This window comes from Protopterus annectens, chromosome 5.part0 (genome assembly GCF_019279795.1).
Source record: "Protopterus annectens isolate FY-2018-M chromosome 5.part0, PAN1.0, whole genome shotgun sequence".
In the NCBI taxonomy this organism is placed as follows: domain Eukaryota; kingdom Metazoa; phylum Chordata; order Ceratodontiformes; family Protopteridae; genus Protopterus; species Protopterus annectens.
Genome location: NC_056735.1, coordinates 363,100,759 through 363,115,116, shown reverse-complemented (window position 1 = coordinate 363,115,116; position 14,358 = coordinate 363,100,759). Strand labels below are relative to the sequence as shown.

Here is a 14,358-nt window from a genome sequence, read left to right as displayed (position 1 = left end):
TTGGAGGGTGACCATCCGGAACTTTTCTTTGGCTACTGGCAGGTTTAGGAAGGACAGGTCGAGGATTGGTCTCAAGTCCCCCATCTTTTTGGCACCAAGAAGAACCTGGAGTAAAAGCCTGATCCGGACTGGTCTGAGGGGACGTGCTAGATTGCTCTTTTTTCTAGCAGCTGGAGGATTTCCTTGGCTGCAGCCTCCCTTTGATTGGGTGGGACATCGGGGAGGCTTCAGGGGAGTGGGAGGGGGTTTGAGAAGGGGAATCTTGTAGCCTCTGGATATGATCTGAAGCACCCAGCGATCTGTTGTAACGGACTCCCAAGTTGCTAGGTGCCTCGAGAAACGGCCCCCGACTGCTTCCAGAGTGGAGCAGTCAGGTAACCCTTCAGGGTTGCTGCGTGGGCCGATCAGAGAAAGGTTCTCTGGACTCAAAGTTCTTCGGACCCCCTCTGCCTCTAGGGCGGCGCCCACTCTGTCCCCCTCTGCCTCTGAAGGACAAGGGGTCCGGAGCGAAACGGGATTGTTGAGACTTCCGGAACCACATCTTCTTCTGTCCCTTTTGGTTCCTCGAGAAGGACCTCTGGGGAGCAGAGAAGCAGACTCCGACGGCAGACAATGTCTTCCCGTCTTTCTCGCTCTGGACCAATGTGTAGCGTACGGTCTTGCCAAAAAGGGCAGAACCATCAAACGGGGCATTTGCGAATGATGCCTTGAAAGGTTCCACGAAATCACAGTGACGGAGCCATGCCTGTCGCCGTAGGGCGAGGCCCGCTCTGCTGGCTCTAGCGGCTCCTTCCGTGGCATGGGATAGTAACCGCATAGAGATATTAGAGACAGATTTGAGAGTGGCCATTCGGGTTGAGAACACTTTCTTATCCTCCGCCGACATGAACTCAGAGCGACCCAGCGTATTCTTTGATGAGATCCCGCTGGAGTCGTATCACGTGTGCCATATAATTCAGTGACCTCACAGAGAAGGTGGCTGAAGCGAACACCCGCTTCCCCAGACGGTCCATCGTCCGAGACTCCGTGTCTGGAGGATGGACCGAGGAACTCTCCTGGGCCAGTTCCCTTTTGGTGGCGGCCACCACCAACATGGCATCTACCAGGGTTCCCTTGCTCCAACATGACTTATCTGAAGGGGGGCTGAAGCTTTTGTCAGGCCTCTTTGGAATGGGCTCCACGGTGTCCGGTTCCTTCCACGCCCTGGTAGTAATCAGGTCTACCAGGGGGTCGGTGGGAGGGGACACCCAAGAGGTAGAAGGGCCTGTGTCAAGCACCTCCAGAAACACAGACTCATCAGAAGAAGGTTTTGGGGCTGACCACTCCTCTCTGATCCGAAGTATCTCCATGATGTCTCCGAAGGAGACGTTTTCGGGGGGGGGGGTGACCTTGGGGAACCTTCCCCTTCCTCCAAGTCTGTGTCCTCTGTCAAGGACTCAGGTGAGTCCAAGTGCCTCCTTTTGCACTTGCGCTTGTGAGGACCCTCCTCGGGGGGGCTGTCCGAGGAGGCCTCACCAACTACATCCTGCTCCGGCAAAGGAACAATCTGGGACGTTTGCGCAGGCTGTTCCTGGGACCGGGTGATGGAAGGTAGACCCGTCTGAGAGGGAGTGCAGGGTGGAGCCATAGCCAGGGGCCTGGAGTCCCTCGACAATACCCTCTCCACCACATCGAACGCCGAAGGAGAGCTGCTCTCTCTCGGATCCGAGAGCAGACCCTCCCCTCGGATCCGATGTGCGGATCAGGGCAGAAGAGGCAGTCGGATCTGTAGGGCCAGCATGCTCCGACCACGACAGAGCCGAAGTCATACTGACACCTCCAGATCCGAAGCTCAGCTCTCGGCTCCGAAGAAAAGGGACCCGATAGACTCGAGGGTGCCATCGAAGCCGAAGTACTGGACACTATCGGCACCGATGCTCCCCTGGCTACAATGCTACCCGGCTCCGAAGGCTCCGAACCCCGATAGTGGGTCGGAGAAGGAGCAATCGGGGCGAAAAAGGGGGGTAGGCAGGAGCACTCCCATCTCCATCTGCGCCTGGAGGAACCTACGCATCATCCGGTCCAAGTCTGCATCAGAGATGCTACGGGTAGACCTCGACGAGGCCACTGAGGCGGGCCGGGAATGCCGCCTCGATGACCTCGAAGGCGACCGGGTCTCCTCCTCCTCCGGTGAGAAACGGGGAGATCGGAACCGGGAAGGAGAATAACTGGAGGCCATAGGCGGAGAAGCTCGCTTAGATGGCGGCGCCAAGGAAGAGGTCTCGGCCGGCCTCTTGTGATGTTTCCGCTTCTCCTTCCTAGCTTCCCTCTCCTCTTGGCCAAGGGTGGGAGGGTGAGTCCCGGCCAGAGGGAGAGAAGGTGGCGCTGCCGAAGCCTTGGCAAGAGCCACAGAGGGAACAGAGGACGAAGCAGAGTCTGGGGGCAACAGTCCCGCCAGAATCAGCTTCGACCTCCTGTCCCTGAGGGCCCTGGGGTAGAACGCTGCACAAATAGTGCAGCCCGAGGAGAGATGTTCAACCCCAAGGCAAATAAAGCACAGAGTGTGGCCATCCGCTGGGGACAGCTTATGGCCACACTCGGTACATTTAGAAAAGAAAGCTTTGGGCGCCTCAGACATATCCTACCCACACACTAGGCCCCAAAACTGACACACCTTAACACACACACACACACACATGGGGAGGGAATACACTCAAACTGACTAACAAAACAAAGGTACGCTAATCTAGCTAGGTGAGAACACACGCACAACAATTTTCAGACAAAAAAAGTCAGAAAAGAAAGATTTTTCTCACAAACTCCTATCCTACGCCTGGAAGCTCGTTCAAAGCTGCTGTTCAGAACCGCGGCAAACGAGATCTGAGGTCAGGAAGGGATAGCAGGGGGTTATGGGTACAGGGGAGGAACTTGGAGTTCAGATCTTAGCTGTCTGAAGCTGCCGGCTTGGATCTGATATGGATCCGATACCCATAGGTTGATGTACGAATGAAGTTAACTATTTCAGATCCAGAGGATACGAAAATATAGCACTCCAATGAGGATGGAGCCAGCTGGGAATCTGCAGAGGCCAAAGCTTTCTCCATGATCTAGAAGGCAGGCCCACCTGAAGATGGAATGGAGCCCAAAACAGAGAAAGACAAATTTGTAACCGGGTTCACACCTTGTTCCGATTACCTGCCACCCACAGCTGGAGCAGAGAGTGTTCGAAACCGCCATGGTCCTAAGAATCAAAAACGGCGCTGTAGAAACAACTGGAGCCGTACTAAGGGTCTTGGAGCCAACAGGCAAACCACAGTCCTAGGTGTGTAATGGATCTGAAGGAACCGAAGACAACAGATGATCCTGGTGCTGAGGTGAGGTCCACTACCGGAACCCAGGTAGCTGGTACCGGAAGCAAAGTGGAGGGCTCCAAACCTTGGCAGAACATTGAAGGAGGATAAAATGGTGGAGTCCTTAGAGAGTAAGCCTCGGGTGTGGGAGGGAGAGAGGTCTGTTTTGGTGTGGGAAGACCCCTGGCTGCCAAAAGCTGGTCCACCAACCTGACCACATCCAATTCGCAGAGATTCCTGGAAGAACTGATCGACATTCCTGAAGGGGAGTCAGGCCTATCCACAAAAGGGCTGGGGAGCTGACCCAAGAATGGGTCCACTGAAGGAGAATATCTAAGTCCTGGGAAGTATTACTGGTTCAACAACTCTCGGCACCACAGGTTGCTGTGTAGAAGGGAAGCTGGAACCGAACGAGAAGAAACTGATGCTGGTGCAGAAACTATTGTTGGTGCCGACAAGGTCAAAAGAGCCAAAACAGTGGTCAGTACCGAAGATGTTTGAATTGGTTCAATAACAGTTGGTACCAATGGACACAGCCACTGTAGGTGCAGAAGGTGCCGATTCTGTCAGTTTAGGTACTTTGAGTTTTGGTTCCAAGGAGAGGGACAGAACCTGCAACTTATGAGATTTTACCTTGTGCTCCAATGGTGAGGTTGGCACAGAATGGCTCCTCTTTTTGGTATCTGGCTTCAAAGATTAAGACGTCTCAGCCTTAGAGAGGGCTTCACTAAAAGAACACTTCAATAAGCCTTTCAAAAAAAGTTTGTTATGCCTCTCTGCTAAAGTACAGGCACTAAAGCCCTGACAAATTTTACGAGTAATGTCTAGATGGGGCACCCAAACAGTATACGCAAGAAAGATGCCCATCAGAATTGGGCATCTTTCTGTCACAGTCCTGAGATTGCTTGAAACCGAATGTCCCTTTTTATTTTTCTGCCATACTGAGTTCACACGCACACACAGGCAGAAGGGAGAGAATTTTTTTTTTTTTTTTTTTTTTTTTTTTTTTAAAAGACATGTACCAGCAATGGTATACCAGAAATACCCAAGGGATAAAGAGGGTGAAAGGAAGAAGATACCAATGATGGTATCGAAAAGCTACCAACAGTAGGAAGAGAAAGGGTGAGAAGGCCTGTTACCAACATTAGTAACTAGAAATACCGTTATGTAAATGGGGTGCGTAGAAAACAGTCAAACACTCACAAAAGGAACACTGAGTTATCAGAGAAGAAATACAATAAGCTATTTACCAAAATCACTAGAAAACGCACTAATAAAGTACAAAAAACAAAGCACTTAGCTGAGAGTATCAGCTAACATGCCTAATTTTCAGAGGCAAACGAGATCTGAGGTAATGGGAAGAGGGGTACTGTAGGTAAAGCCTTAGCTCGAGAGTTTTGGCTGACGCAAGTTATGTATAATGGCAGAGTCTGTTCTAAGAGGTCGGACCAAACTTATATGTCATGAATGAATGAAAACGGACATCAGATTGATTCTTCACTGTACACCACGCAGAAGAGAGAGTTTATCTCTGCAATCATGAAATGCTGAGAGACAAGTGAGAGATTCAATAAGCTATATTCAACTGCTGGATTTTCAAAGACATTTCTGGATGTAGAACACACTAAGGGGGAAATAAAAAGTTTACCCAACAAAGAGCGAGCCAGCAAGCTGACCGTGACTCGTTTTTCATTCATCAAACAATAAAAGACCACAGAGAGAACTTGCCAATGAAACAGTTTCTACTTTTCCAATGGAAAATGATAGTGACAAAAAAAAGCACAAGAACTAAAGTACAGTTGTGTACACTTACCATAAATGTAGATGTTTGAGTGTATTCACTGTTGCAGTCATCACATTTGGGTTATCTGCCTGCAGGTTATCCCTCAGCCAGACTGAATACCAAAGTCTTCGGATTTCTGCGTCGGATGCTGTCGCTTCTTCCTTGATGTCAGGTCGTCAGGGGTATAAAACATGCAGCCAAAGCCATTACATCAGTTTTTCTTGCCCCAGATGCCAGGTGCCCCCACAATAGGAAGCAATTAAACGGTATGGTAAAACCCACATCAAAAAGCAAATACACAAGAAAAATAAATATACCAACAAGAAGTAGAGGCAAAAGAAGTCAGGGGGCTGGAGGGAGGGTAACCAGGACTGCAACAGTGAATACACTCGAATATCTACACTTATAAGTGTACACAACTGTACTACGTTCTTCGTGTTTCACTGTTGCAGACATCACACTTGGGTTGATTCTCAAAGCTAAGGGAGTGAGGAGGAAGTTAAAGAGCATTAGGGCCAGCTATTAAGCCCTGCAAGACTGCAGTGGCAAATCCAGCTCTGGATTTAGAAAAGATAGGAAAGTGGTAATGCTTGATGAAGGTATGTACAGAGCTCCAGGTAGCAGCTTCTAGGATGTCCCTGGTAGGGACCCCTCTGAGAAATGCCGCAGAGGTAGATGCAACCCTGGTGGAATGTGATCTTATCCCCTGTGGGGTAAGTTTTCCATGGTGCTTGTAGCAGAAATGAATGCAATGGGCTATCCCTTTTGGAAATGGTTTGCTTTGAAATGGCCTTTCCCCTCTGTCCCTGCAGCTAAGCTAACTAGCAGCTGTTCAGATTTTATGATCGGCTTAGTCCTGTCCAAATAGAATGTAAGTTGTCTGTGAATGTCCAAAGTACAGTATTCGTTCCCCAATGTTTTGTGGATTAGGGGAAAAAAATAGGCAAATGAATGGACTGATGGCCACAGAAGACACCACCTTGGACATAAAGGAAGGATTAGTCCTGAGGGAAACCCTGTCTGCATGGAAGATAATGAAGGGCTCCACTGGCATGAGGGCCTGTAATTCAGACACTCTTCTTGCTGAAGTGAGGGCTAGAAGGAAGGCTGTTTTCCAAGAAAGGAATTTCAACTCTGCTGTAGCAGCTGGTTCAAAGGGGGGGGGGGGGAGTGAGCTTTTCTAATACAGAGTTAAGGTCCCAGGCTGGAGTGGGAGCTCTCCTGGGGGGGGGGGGGTCTTACATTTTTGGCCCCTCTAAGGAATTGCTTCAGCAAGGGGTGAGAGAAGAGGGGTGGGTTCAGTATTATAATGGGCTGAAATGGCAGAGGCATGAATTTTAATTGACGAAAAGGCTAGGCCCTTGTGGAGCATTTCTGTTAAGTACTGTAAAATATGAGGTAAGCTGGGCACCGCTGTGCCCATCCCCTGAGCCTGGCTCCAGGAACAGTATCTTTTCCACTTTTCAGCATAGGATTTTCTAGTACTAGACCTTCTTGCCTCCAGAATGACATCCAGTACCTGTTTACTGAGGGATGCTACGGGAGAGATCAAGGAATTAGCCAGGCTGCAAGATTCAGAGTTTGAAGCTGAAGGTGCAGAATCTGGCCCACCTGCTGGGACAGCAGGGAAGGGGTCTGAGACAAGTGCCATGGTTGCAGCAGTGTCATACTGTGCAAAAGGGGGTACCCAGTGTTGGCGTGGCCAGTCTGGTGCAATCAGTATTGTCCTCAACTTGTCCTGTTTGATCTTTAGTAGAACCTTCAAGAGTAGAGGCAGAGGGGGAAAGGCATAAACCGAGAGGCTTTCCCAGGTAAAGGACAGGGCATCCACTTTCCAAGCTTGACTGCGGGGAGTTCTTGTGCAGAGTTTGTTCAATTGGAAGTTCTGAGGGGAGGTAAACAGGTCTACCTCTGGAGTCCCCCATTTGTCCCTCAAAAGTTTGAATATTTTGGGTTCTAGTTTCCATTCCTGTGGGTCCATGAGATTTCTGCTTAAGTCGTCTGCCAGGGAATTTAGCTTGCCTGGCAGGAATTGTGCTTGTAGGTGTACTTGGTAGCTCGAGGTTGTGTCCCACAGAGCCATGGTTGGTCTGCAGAGAGGGTACGAGTGGGTTCCCTCCCTGCTTGTTTATGTACCACATAACTGTGGTGTTGTCTGTCTTTACCAATAGTTGTCCTAGAAGAATACGGTCTTTGAAGGCTGTCAGAGCATTCTGTAGAGCTAACATTTCTTTTTGATTGATATGCAGGTGCATCTGTCTTGGGTTACATTTGCCCTGAATGCACTGCCATGTGAGCCCCCCATGCATAGTCTGATGCATCTGTTAGGGTTTAGGTGGCAGGGGGTAGACTGAAAGGGAGCCCTTTGTTGTGGTAGCAGGCCTTTGCCCACCAGAGGAACTCTGTCTTTATACAAGGAATGATAGAAATCATTGCTCCAGGTCCTGAGAATGTTGACACCATAGGCTTTTTAAGATACCACTGGAGTTTCCTCATACACAGTCTTGTATATGGAATTAGTAGAATGCAAGAGACCATGAACCCCAGAGCTTGCAATATTTTCCTTGCGGATAGCTGGGGTTTTGTGGCCAATAGTTTGAAGTAGGTTGCCAAATAAACTTGTTTCTCCAGAGTGATGAATGCCATCTGGGAAGTTGTGTTCAAGCTTGCTCCAAGGAATACAATCTGGTGGCAAGGTACTAGGTGAGATTTCTTTTTGTTGGTGTACTCCAGTGAGGTTAGAAGTTTCTTTACGAATGCCAGGTGTTGTAATAGCAAGTCCTGGCATTCTGCCTGAATCAGACAATCGTCCAAGTATGGGTAAAGCTGAATATTTCTCTGCCTGCAAAATGCAATGGCTGGAGCTAGACACTTTGTGAACACCCTGGGCACAGTAGATAAGCCAAAGGGAAGTGCAGAGAACTGAAAATGCATGGAGCCTGCCCTGAAATGCAGGTATTGTCTCTGCAGGATCCTCTAATTGGGATGTGCAGGTAAGCTTCCTTTAAGTCTAGGGTTGCCAGCCAGGCATCCTTGGCTAGCATAGGAAGAAGCTGTTGAGTTCGCATTTTGAATTTTGGAACCACCGGAAAGGTGTTGAGAATAGAGAGGTCCAGGATAGGATGCCAGGAGTTGTCTTTTCTGGGTACCAGAAAAAGTTTTGAATAAAAACCTTGTCCCCTTTGTTCTGCTGGGAGAGGATGAATAGTCCTGATACTGAGAAGAGAGAGAACCTGCTGTTGGGGCCTCCACCAATTGATTTGGGGAGTAGGTCTGGCCAACCATTTGGGGTTGGTAGTGTGTAGAAGTGGAATCTGTATCCTTGGGAAACTATGTTCAAAACCCATTTGTCCTGGGTAATGAGTTCCCAAGATTTTGCATGCAGGGCAAGCTTTCTCCTACGGGAGCAGGTAGAAGAGCACGGCTTGGAAGGTTTAAGGTTAAGTCAATGTGCCATTTTTCCACAGGGGGTGGCTTACTACTCTCCCTGCTTTGGGAGTGGGAGCCCCCCACTGCTTAGATCAGTGCACAGTCAGACTGTAGCCTAGGTGGTCTGCTGTTCCTGGGTTTGAACTGAGAAGGCCTGGAAGGGACTGGAAAGGACCAGTTCTTGAAAGGCCAATGCCTACTGAATCTGGGAGGCTGTACTTGTAGGAAATCTTACAGTTTGCATAGATTCAGCTTTTTCCTCCATCCTTTTGAGGACTTCTGCTTTGTTTCCTAAAAGGCAGTCTTGGTTTAAGGGAGCATCCAGTAATTTAGCTTTAACAGGATCTGGCAAGTTTTGTTCCTTAAGCCAAGCATGCCTTCTAAGTACAGACCCAGTCACAGCAGCCCTGCAAGATACTTCTAAAGCGTCAAAACCACATTGGAAAGTATGTTTAACAACTTGTTCTGCAGAATGCATTAAATCTTGCAATTCTTTGTGTTCAGCACAATCAGGAATCAACATAATTTTCTGTCCAAGTAGTCCCATAATATGCTGCTGATACTTTACCATATGAAACTAGCAATTTAAAGCCCTAAAGGCCAAAGTAGCAGAAGTGTATATACCCTCTTACCCCATCTGTCCAAGACTCTAGAATCTCTCTCAGAAGGGGTAGGATATTTGGCAGCAGTAGCCTTAATGCCTCTGAACCTTGGGAAATGGTCTCTGGATCTGCAGGAGGAATCTTGAAGAGGAACTTGTGAGAGTCAGGTACTCTGTAATACCTGTCCGGTTTCCTGGGAGCTGGAGGTAAAGTGTCTGGGGCCAGGCTAGATTCCAAGAAGGCATCATCTACAATGTCCAGGACAGGAGGGATAGCTAAAGGCCTGTGTTGAGGGAGGAGCAAGAATCCCCTAAGCCTCTTTTTGGAGTCTGAGTAATCCTGGCTTTCCCAGCAGAAATGCTCACTAAAAGTGTGCAAGGTTTCACCACAGGAAAAATCCTCTGGAGGGGAAGCAGAGGGAATGGAATCCTCTGCATCAGAATCCTCATTAGGTAGATAAGGACAAATCCTGGTAATCAGAAGAAACAGAAATTTCAGAATCCTGATCAGAAGGAAAATCACTTCTAGGTCTCAGAGGGAGAAGGCTGGCTTCCCCTAATTAAAGTAATAAGGTCTTAAGCCATTCTTATTTGTTTTTTAGTCATATGGGCCTGACCATGTGGTTAGAACATCAGTTTTCAAAGCATGGGTCGAGTTTTTGGCCTTGAAGAATAAGATGGCGTAGGTTTGAAATGAAAGTCTGTAGGCCTGAATACACTCTCAGAAGCCGGTGCCTGCAAAGTGGCTCCAGACCCATCCAAGGTAGAGACATTCGCAGGTTCCATGGTCGAAGAAGCATTTTGTGGCATACACGACTCCGAATGGGTCTCAGTAGAGGCCTGCGAATCTCAAGTAGTGGGTATAAGGGGGTGCGAAAGTGCCTCACTGAGTACAAGTGAACAGGTGACTAGCTTAATGGAAGTGTCGTCAGCAGCTTAGGACCTGTGCGGTCTGTCTGTAACTTTACGTTTTTTCGGAATGTCCATAGTCGGATGGCTTAGCGAAGCCATTTCTGGATAGTTAGAGAGAGTACCAAAATAATTTGCTGCAAAAATAAACCAATGGCGAATAGTTCGGGGATTGAATAAGGCACAAAACCAACAGCAAGGGATGTCGTGGTCTGGGCCTAAGCAAGGAATGCAATACGAATGAAAATCTTTAGGTTTGCTTTCCAACGGTAATACAATCATTAACTTTTACTAACATCGGTTTAGAGCAAGAAAAAGGATCCCCAACAGGAACTTAGCTTTTTTGAAGACTTCGGTTCTGAAACATGAAAACGAAAATTTCAGGAGTCAGCCGACCGGCACTTGCGAGCTGCTTCTGCTTCGGGTACCGCATGGCAAGAAAGACTGATGTAATGGCGTTGGCTGCATGTTTTATACCCCTGAAGACCTGATGTCATGGAAGAAGAGACCGCATCCGACGCAGGGATCCAAGACTTTGATATTCAGGCCGGCTGTGGGCTAGCTGCAGGCAGATAACCCAAATGTAATGACTGCAACAGTGAAACACGAAGAACATCAGGTCTATATTACCATGTCGAAAGACATGTTCGAACACGTCTTAATCGACACGGAAATATCAACCTGTTAAAATCCTGAAAGGCCATCATTGGGGATTTGTCCTTTTCTCCACAGAAATGCGCTCTTGGGAGTTCGTATATTTAGTTAGGGGGAGGTGTGGGGCCAAGGCCCCAACTCTGTAGGGTTTGAAAGTTCTTTTTTTTTTTTTTTTTTGTGTACGGCTGAGCAATTTTTTCCCTGGGAAAAAATTCACTGACGCAGCCATTCAGGATTTTAACAGGTTGATATTTCCATGTCGACTAAGACCTGTTCGGCAAACATGTCTTTAGACATTGCAATACAGACCCTAGAAAACAGATACATGTCTGAGATACTTCATATAATCTCTCAGAACTTTTAGGAGGAGGAGGATGACAGTCAGCCATACTGCTAGCTGTTAAGTAAAGATCTTCTAAAGTAGAAAACACAAGGAGGACAAGCTACAGGCTGAGAAGATCCAGCTGTAACAGATCATATGTTTGCTGGAAAACAGGGATTTTATTCTGTTCCCAGTGAAATAAATGTTACTTAAACTACAGCCTCGGGAAAAGATAACTGTTCTGGAAGAAATGTGAAGTAACACTTTCTTCAGTATCTTCAGCTTGAGGAGAATTCATTGAAGAAAAACACTCCCTCTCCACTCCTTTCTCTTTTGACTGAGAATCATTGTCAGAATATTAATGAAATACTTTTCTTTTTCTATTTAAAGTCATTGAAGAAACAAGATTTAAAACAATAAAGGCAGAAAGTAACCCCTTAGCATATTCCACTAAGTCTTCCCTGTCAATAATTAAAAGAAACAGGAGAGAAAACATTCTTAGTGGTTTTGTTTTATTTTCTTGGGAGACTACCTGGAAAAAGATTAAACCAAGACAGAGGCACTAGCCTGGGAAGACAACACTGCCCGGCTACATGAGAGATCTTCACCTGCTCGCTCCCCAGAGACTACAAAGAGTGTTTTTCCCTTGTCCACTGATGGCAATTCCACAGCTGTAGATTACCTATAAACTTCTCAGTCCTTAGTGGCTTCCCGAGGAGCTACAACAGACTGAAATCCATCATCTGAGGACCCAGGTCTGGCCACAGCAGAGTCAACTATCAGGAGCTAAGAGAGAGAGGGATCCAGCCTAGCAGAGACTCTTCAGTAAATGTCGTCTTCTTCCAGATAGAAGAGGAGCCAAGGAGACTTGCATTTGCTTCATGTTTAAGCAGAGAAAGGAACCAGAAGACGAGTAGTGGAGTCTGGTGGGAAGGTAAACCTCATGACATGACTAGATCCGTGTCGTCTTCTTTCAACAAACTGTGGGTTTCTCGGATCCAACATCAGCACTGAAAAGCATTCAGCTCTAAAGCTTCACCTCAGCTCTCGATACTGCTTTGCAGCCCTGAATCTCTTCAGTTCAACATTGATCCTAAAGAACAGAAATCAACAAATCTCTCTAAAGCAAAAGGAAGAATGACAAAAGGTGACTACAGAGTCCAAAGCAAGTCGTCAGGTGGACCAAAGTGGTCTACCAGGAGCCAAACTATAAGGACAAGTTGGAGGTGGAATGGTGGGAGAGGGTGGTTAATAAGAACAATAGAAACCTGGATCTAGCATTGTTATGTACATAACTTTAGCATCTGATGTGGTCTTTTGTGCATCTCAACATGTGGAACAGAGTTCCCCAGCCATTCTTCTGGGTAGTACTAGGGAGGGAACATTTTATAACAGTGGTACAAAAAGCAGATCCAGACCTGGACATTAGGTTAAGTTTATAAAGGGTGACAAAGATGTGTGTTTGACCAACCTGAAGCTCCACAAATATCACCCAAAGAAGTTCAGCTGAAGGAAGTTGCTGAAGTAGCCACTGTTGTAGTAGAAATAGCCCTGGGTTACGTAGAAAACGAACAACTGAAACAGTCACTTGGACAAGGTCACTTTTAACACTAGTTTTCCAAATGTAGCTCTAAAAAGAAAATGAAAAAAACCCCACAAATAACTGATCAAACTTTTTGTGATGTTTGGCTGTTTTCAATGGAAACCTGAGCTAACAAACATATAAACAAAGAAACATTACTGAAATATGGAAAGAAAACAGGAAGCTGTACAGACTGATTCAGGTTAGATCTCGATGTCACCTTATGATGAAAGGATGGATTAGGACATAGGAAAACCCAGTCCTTAGGAACTACCAGATATGGGAAAAAGCAGGTGTGTGCCTGATGCTCTGAAACTTTTCTGGCCAAGGTATTGGCCATCAAAAACTTTAGCTCCAGAGTTTAGATAGCTCAAAAGGGGCTGAAGTCAGACTTTGTACAACCATGGGAAAGTTCCTGGGAGAACAGGATCCTGGAACTGTAGGTCTGAGCAGAAAGTCACCTTTTAAAAGGGCTTTACATAATTTCAAGGATCCCAAGAAGTCTGCTCTGGAACTCGTATGAACTTTAGAAATGGCTTCTAAGTGGACCTTCCTAGGAGAGCAACTAGACGTTGAATAGAAAAGACCAGCAAAAAAAATCCAGTATAGCATCTACTGGACCTGAAACGGGGTCCAAGCTTTTTGCAGAAACCATTAAGGAAATCTTGTCCATTTATTCGAATACACCTTTCTAGTGAACAGTTTCTTGGAAGATCAAAGTATATAAAGGACTTTCTTTGAAAATTTGGCTACCACTGGAATCAGAGAAACCATGCAGTTAGTTTGAGAGATTTGAGGTTTGGGTGTGGCTGACCAGACAGATGGGAAATCAGATCTGAAATCACATCCAAGACCTAAGGCAGGTGTTTGAGATGAGGCAACAGAAAGGGGAACCGTACCAGTCAGGATCGACGAGAATGACAGTTGCTCTCCAGTGTTTGGTGTTCTGTAGAAACTCTGATCAGGGGAGCTGGAGGAAAGGCATAGAGCAGACCGGGAGGCCAAGCGTGCAGAATAATGTCCCTCGGTAATTGCCACTATACAGGAAGTAGAGCAAAATTACTGCTGCACTTGGTGTTGAAAGGAGTGGCAAAGATCACAGAAGATAGACTCCAGTGACTGAAGATCTCAGTCGCTATTAATGCATTGGTCATTCATAAAGCATCAATAAGCAACGGCTGAGTTAGTCCACGAGAATGTTGGACCTTCCTGGAATAAGCATTGCTAATAGAAAATGTGAGAGGACATTCCCCATTCCCAACCTCTCATAGTCTTTTGACAGAGGGTGAGGCCAAGTTACCCCTTATTTGTTCATATACCAGACCACTGACATGCTGTCAGTGGGATGGCTATCAAACCTTTGAGGAGAGAGTACTCCTCATCTCCAAGACACTTATGTGAAAATGGGCCTCCAAACAGGACCAGGTACCTTGGACAGTCTTCCCCTCAAAATGCCCCTCCCCTCAATGCTAGGAAGGAAGCATTCATGATCAATATGTTGACAAATTTCAGTTAAGCAAATAGAAAAGTCCATGGTGCATGTTGTGGATGGACAGCACCCATTACAGAGCTCTCATGCAAAACCTGGCCAAAGAAACTAAGTGAATGGCTACAGCCAGGAGGCCTAATAAACACAGAATAAAAGAAGTTGGTGGCTTTTGAAAAGCTAAAGCCTGGGGCGCATAAATTCTGATTGAATTTAGTCATGAAGCAATAAGTTTGGCTATTTGATGTGTGATGTACAGGTGA

At 46.9% G+C, this 14,358-nt stretch overlaps 1 protein-coding gene across 1 annotated transcript in view; it reads right to left on the bottom strand.

Moving 5' to 3' along the window:
• Positions 1–14,358, bottom strand: part of USP9X (ubiquitin specific peptidase 9 X-linked) — a 5,037,693-nt gene that overhangs the window by 1,773,709 nt on the left and 3,249,626 nt on the right. The gene's annotated exons all lie outside the window — the stretch shown is intronic.